Source organism: Mustelus asterias, chromosome 21, assembly GCF_964213995.1.
Source record: "Mustelus asterias chromosome 21, sMusAst1.hap1.1, whole genome shotgun sequence".
In the NCBI taxonomy this organism is placed as follows: domain Eukaryota; kingdom Metazoa; phylum Chordata; class Chondrichthyes; order Carcharhiniformes; family Triakidae; genus Mustelus; species Mustelus asterias.
This window is the reverse complement of record NC_135821.1, coordinates 81,396,003-81,402,002: the sequence shown is the minus strand read 5'-3', so window position 1 is coordinate 81,402,002 and position 6,000 is coordinate 81,396,003. Positions and strand designations below refer to the sequence as shown.

Genomic DNA, 6,000 nt, shown 5'->3' with positions numbered 1-6,000 from the left:
ACATGACATGCATAGGCAGCTGGGATCAAATGAATCTCTTGAGGAGTATAGCGGGTGTAGGAGTAGAGTTAAGAGAGAAATCAGGAGGGCAAAAAGGGGACACAAAATTGTTTTGGCAGATAAGGCAAAGGAGAATCCAAAGAGCTTCTACAAATACATAAAGGGCAAAAGAGTAACAAGGGAGAGAGTAGGGTCTCTTAAGGATCAACAAGGTCATCTACGTGCGGATCCACAGAAGATGGGTGAGATCCTAAATGAATATTTCTCAACAGTATTTACTGTTGAGGAAAGCATGGATGTTCGGGAACTTGGGGAATTAAATATTGATGTCTTGAGGAGTGTACATATTACAGAGAAGGCGGTGCTAGAAGTCTTAAAGCGCATCAAGATAGATAAATCTGCAGGACCTGATGAGGTATATCCCAGGAAGTTGTGGGAGGCTAGGGAGGAAATTGCGGGTCCTCTAGCCGAGATATCTGTATCATCGATAGTCACGGATGAGGTGCCTGAAGATTGGAGAGTGGCAAATGTTGTGCCTTTGTTTAAAAAGGGCTGCAGGGAAAAGCCTGGGAACTACAGGCCAGTGAGCCTCACATCTGTGATGGGTAAATTGTTGGAAGATATTTTGAGAGACAGGATCTATAGGCATTTAGAGATGCAAGGACTGTTTAGGGACAGTCAGCATGGCTTTGTGAGTGGAAAATCATGTCTCACAAATGTAATTGAGTTTTTTGAAGGGGTAACCAAGAATGTAGATGAGAGCAGTGCAGTTGATGTTGTCTACATGGACTTTAGCAAGGCCTTTGACAAGGTAACGCATGGTAGGTTGTTGCATAAAGTTAAATCTCACGGGATCCAGGGTGAGGTATCTAAATGGATACAAAATTGGCTTCTTGACAGAAGCCAGAGGGTGGTTGTAGAGAGTTGTTTTTCAAACTGGAGGCCTGTGACCAACGGTGTGCCTCAGAGATCAGTGCTGGGCCCACTGTTATTTGTCATTTATATTAATGATTTGGATGAGAATATAGGAGGCATGGTTAGTAAGTTTGCAGATGACACCAAGATTGGTGGCATGGTGTCCAGTGAGGAAGGTTATCTCCAATTGCAGCGGGATCTTGATCAATTGGGCAGTGGGCTGACGAATGGCAGATGGAATTTAATTTAGACAAATGCAAGGTAATGCATTTTGGTAGATTGAACCAGGGCAGGACTTACTCAGTTAATGGTAGGGCGTTGGGGAGAGTCACAGAACAAAGAGATCTAGGAGTACATGTTCATAGCTCCTTGAAAGTGGAGTCACAGGTGGACAGAGTGGTGAAGAAGGCATTCGGCGTGCTTGGTTTCATCGGTCAGAACATTGAATACAGGAGATGGGACATCTTGTTGAAGTTGTACAAGACATTGGTAAGGCCACAGTTGGAATACTGTGTGCAATTCTGGTCACCCTATTATAGAAAGGATATTATTAAACTAGAAAGAGTGCAGAAAAGATTTACTAGGATGCTACCAGGACTTGATGGATTGAGTTATAAGGAGAGGCTGAATAGACTGGGACTTTTTTCTCTGGAGCGTAGGAGGCTGAGGGGTGACCTTATAGAGGTCTATAAAATAATGAGGGGCACAGACAAGGTAGATAGTCAATATCTTTTCCCAAAGGTAGGGGAGTCTAAAACTAGAGGGCATAGGTTTAAGGTGAGAGGGGAGAGATACAAAAGTGTCCAGAGGGGCAATTCTTTCACACAGAGGGTGGTGAGTGTCTGGAACAAGCTGCCAGAGGTAGTAGTAGAGGCGGGTACAAGTTTATCTTTTAAAAAGCATTTAGATAGTTGCATGGGTACGATGGGTAGAGAGGGATATGGGCCAAATGCGGGCAATTGGGATTAGCTTAGGGGTTTTAACAAAAAAATAAGGGCGGCATGGACAAGTTGGGCCAAAGGGCCTGTTTCCATGCTGTAAACCTCTATGACTCTATAAGTAGCACAAAAAAGCCAGACATTGACCATCTCCAAAAGAAAGAATCTAGCCATCACCTCTTGACATTCAATGGCATTACCATCACTGAACCCACCACTATCAACATCCTGAGGGTTACCATTGACTAGAAACTGAACTAGACTGGCCATATAAATACTGTGGCTGCCAGAGCAGGTTGAAGGCAAGGAATCCTGAGGTGAGTAACTCAATTCCTGACCCCCCAATTCTTGTCCATCATCTACAAAGCACAGGTGCAGCTTGAACACCACTCAAGTTGTAAACTGCTTCTTACCACCCTCTGAAATTCAACAATTCAACTAAAACCCCAAATCCTCACTTATTTCCAAATGCAAATTTCTATCAATGACGTATTTACCTGCAGAACATCCGACTCGGCCCCAGGCGGCACGGTAGCACAGTGGTTAGCACTGCTGCTTCACAGCTCCAGGGACCTGGGTTCGATTCCCGGCTTGGGTCACTGTCTGTGTGGAGTTTGCACATTCTCCTCGTGTCTGCGTGGGTTTCCTCCGGGTGCTCTGGTTTCCTCCCACAGTCCAAAGATGTGCGGGTTAAGTTGATTGGCTATGCTAAAAATTGCCCCTTAGAGTCCTGAGATGCGTAGGTTAGAGGGATTAGCGGGTAAATATGTAAGGATATGGGGGTAGGGCCTGGGTGAGATTGTGGTCGGCGCAGACTTGATGGGCCGAATGGCCTCCTTCTGCACTGTAGCATTTCTATGATTCGATTAACGTCAAATGCCCACCTTTTGACGCCCTCAGCCTTGTGGGTACTCAGTCCACAGTGTAAGTAAATTCATCATACACACACACAGCCCCTACAATCCTGCTTAAGAGAATACTACAATAGTCCTCAGAAATAAGAAATAATAACATTTTCTTCACAACCGCCCGCAAGTGCACTACAGGAACTCAAGGCTTCTTTGACAGTACCGTGTAATTCCTACCTCCTGGCAGGACAAGGGCAGCAGGCGCCTGGGAACATGAACACAAGTTCCCCTGCAATTCCTCCACCATCCTGACTTGGAAATATATCCTTCCATGTCACAGAAAAAAATTACTGGAAAACCATTGTTAAAAGCACATTCAAGGATGTGGGACAAGTGCTGAAAAATGGGATCAGCATGACTTTAGTGGTAGTTATTGTTGTCATGATGTGGAGATGCCGGCGTTGGACTGGGGTAAACACAGTAAGAAGTCTCACAACACCAGGTTAAAGTCCAACAGGTTTATTTGGTAGCAAAAGCCACTAGCTTTCGGAACGCTGTTCCTTCGTTAGGTGGGTGGGAGTTCTGATCACAAACAGGGCACAAAGATACAAACTCAATTTACATGAATAATGATTGGAATGTGAGTCTTTACAGTTAATCAAGTCTTAAAGGTACAGACAATGTGAGTGGAGAGAGTATTAGGCACCGCATTCGCCACAGCGAAAAACCGCACCGACCTCCTCAGAAGACAAACACGGGACACAGTGGACAGAGTACCCTTCGTTATCCAGTACTTCCCCGGAGCGGAGAAGCTACGACATCTCCTCCGGAGCCTTCAACATGTCATTGATGAAGACGAACATCTTGCCAAGGCCATCCCCACACCCCCACTTCTTGCCTTCAAACAACCGCACAACCTCAAACAGACCATCGTCCGCAGCAAACTACCCAGCCTTCAGGAGAACAGTGACCACAACACCACACAACTCCGCCACAGCAACCTCTGCAAGATGTGCTGGACCATCGACACGGATGCCATCATCTCACATGGGAACACCATCCACCAGGTACACGGTACATACTCTTGCAACTCGGCCAACGTTGTCTACCTGATACACTGCAGGAAAGGATGTCCCGAGGCATGGTACATTGGGGAAACCATGCAGATGACAACGGATGAATAAACACCGCTCGACAATCACCAGGCAAGACTGTTCTCTTCCTGTTGGGGAGCACTTCAGCGGTCACGGGCATTCAGCCTCTGATCTTCAGGTAAGCGTTCTCCAAGGCGGCCTTCACGACACACAACGCAGAATCGCTGAGCAGAAACTGATAGCCAAGATCCGCACACATGAGGACGGCCTCAACCGGGATCTTGGGTTCATGTCACACTATCAGTAACACCCATGATTTGCCTGGACTTGCAAAATCTCACTAACTTTCCTGTCTGGGAACAATACACATCTTTTTAACCGGTGCCTAATGCTCCCTCCACTCACATTGTCTGTACCTTTAAGGCTTGATTAGCTGTGAAGACTCACATTCCAATCATTATTCATGTAAATTGAGTTTGTGTCTTTGTGCCCTGTTTGTGATCAGAACTCCCACCCACCTGACGAAGGAACAGCGTTCCGAAAGCTAGTGGCTTTTGCTACCAAATAAACCTGTTGGACTTTAACCTGGTGTTGTTAGACTTCTTACTGAGTTATTGTTGTCGCAGACTCGAGGGGTTGAATGGTCTTTTCTGTGCTCTGTGAGGATCTCCAGTTTTGATTCACTTCCTGTGATTAATTCCAGCTCTGATCCAGTTCCTGTGATTAACTCCAGCTCTGACCCAGTTCCTGGGATTAACTCCAGCTCTGATCCAGTTCCTGTGATTAACTCCAGCTCTGATCCAGTTCCTGGGATTAACTCCAGCTCTGACCCAGTTCCTGGGATTAACTCCAGCTCTGATCCAGTTCCTGGGATTAACTCCAGCTCTGACCCAGTTCCTGGGATTAACTCCAGCTCTGATCCAGTTCCTGGGATTAACTCCAGCTCTGATCCAGTTCCTGGGATTAACTCCAGCTCTGATCCAGTTCCTGGGATTGATTCCAGCTCTGATCCAGTTCCTGGGATTGATTCCAGCTCTGATCCAGTTCCTGGAATTAACTCCAGCTCTGATCCGGTTGTTGTGAGGAAGTGTCAGGTTGTTACTGGCGGAAGCTACTTGTATCCCGGGCACATTGTGGTTGAAAGGACTGCCTTTTCCAGGTAAAGGAGGCTTTGTTCTCAGTGGGAGTGTGGAGGCAGGCAGTGGGAATGTGGATTATGGGCTGGGTGTGATTGCACTGACCCCGCGGGTAGTTTATTCTGGATTATTTCTCTGTTCGGTTCCAGCCACAAATGGTGGATTGGAGCTTCCGCTTTGTGGGGAATTGGGATCGCTCCGACTCTGCCCCATGAACACAATCAGTGCCGCCGCACGGAAAGTTTAAAGCTATTGTCTCAATATTTTCAATGCATTTGATAAACATCAAAGTGGAAAGATTGAGAGATAAATAATTAAACATTAGAGTTTGAGTTATAACCCGTGCCCCCCCCGCAGCGATCTCTTGTGGGGGGGATTTGGGAGGGGGTCTGATAAACCCTGGTTGATATTCCCCTGCTACAACCTCGCGTCATTTCCCCTCAGCCAAGCTGTGGCTAAATTCAGTTTTACTACTTTTACATTTCATTATATCGCAACTGAATCCTGGCCTTCTGAAATACTCAAAAAATACACAAATGCTTAAAGGATCACAGAATTGTTCACAGCACAGGAGACCATTTGGTCATTGTGTCTTTTTAAAGGGGCAATTTACCATTCCCCACCTTCTTCCCGTTTCGCTTTTCACATCATTACTCCATTCCCTTTTGAATGCATCGATTGAATCCGTCTCCCCCACACTCTCATTCCTGATCCTAATCACTCGCTGTGTGAATCTGTCTCCACCACACTCTGACAGTGCATTTTGCCCTCGTCCCTCGAGATTTTACAAAGGAATTAGGAGTGGGAGTAGGCAATTCAGCATTTCAAGTCCTCGCTGCCATTTAACATGATCCTGGCTGACTTTATCCTGGTCTCAACTCCACTTTCCTGCCATAGCCCTTTATCCCACTTTTTAATCAGAAACATATCTATCTCTTTCTTGAATCTGTTGATTGATTCAGCCTCCACTGCAGTCCGGGGCAGTGAGTTCCAGAGATTTTGAACAGTGAAAAGTATTGTTTCTTGCGTGTTATACAAAGCATACTATTCATAGAAAAGGAAAGGAGAG

At 46.0% G+C, this 6,000-nt stretch overlaps 1 protein-coding gene across 5 annotated transcripts in view; it reads left to right on the top strand.

Moving 5' to 3' along the window:
• Positions 1-4,859: 4,859 nt before the first annotated feature.
• Positions 4,860-6,000, top strand: part of ccdc28b (coiled-coil domain containing 28B) — a 49,568-nt gene continuing 48,427 nt past the window's right edge. For 2 of the 5 annotated variants that reach the window (XM_078237226.1, XM_078237223.1), the window contains exon 1: positions 4,863-4,954. The gene's annotated coding sequence lies outside the window, so the exon portion shown is untranslated. Of the gene's footprint in view, positions 4,955-6,000 lie in introns of all 5 variants that reach the window. The other 3 variants (XM_078237224.1, XM_078237227.1, XM_078237225.1) reach the window with 3 other exon arrangements.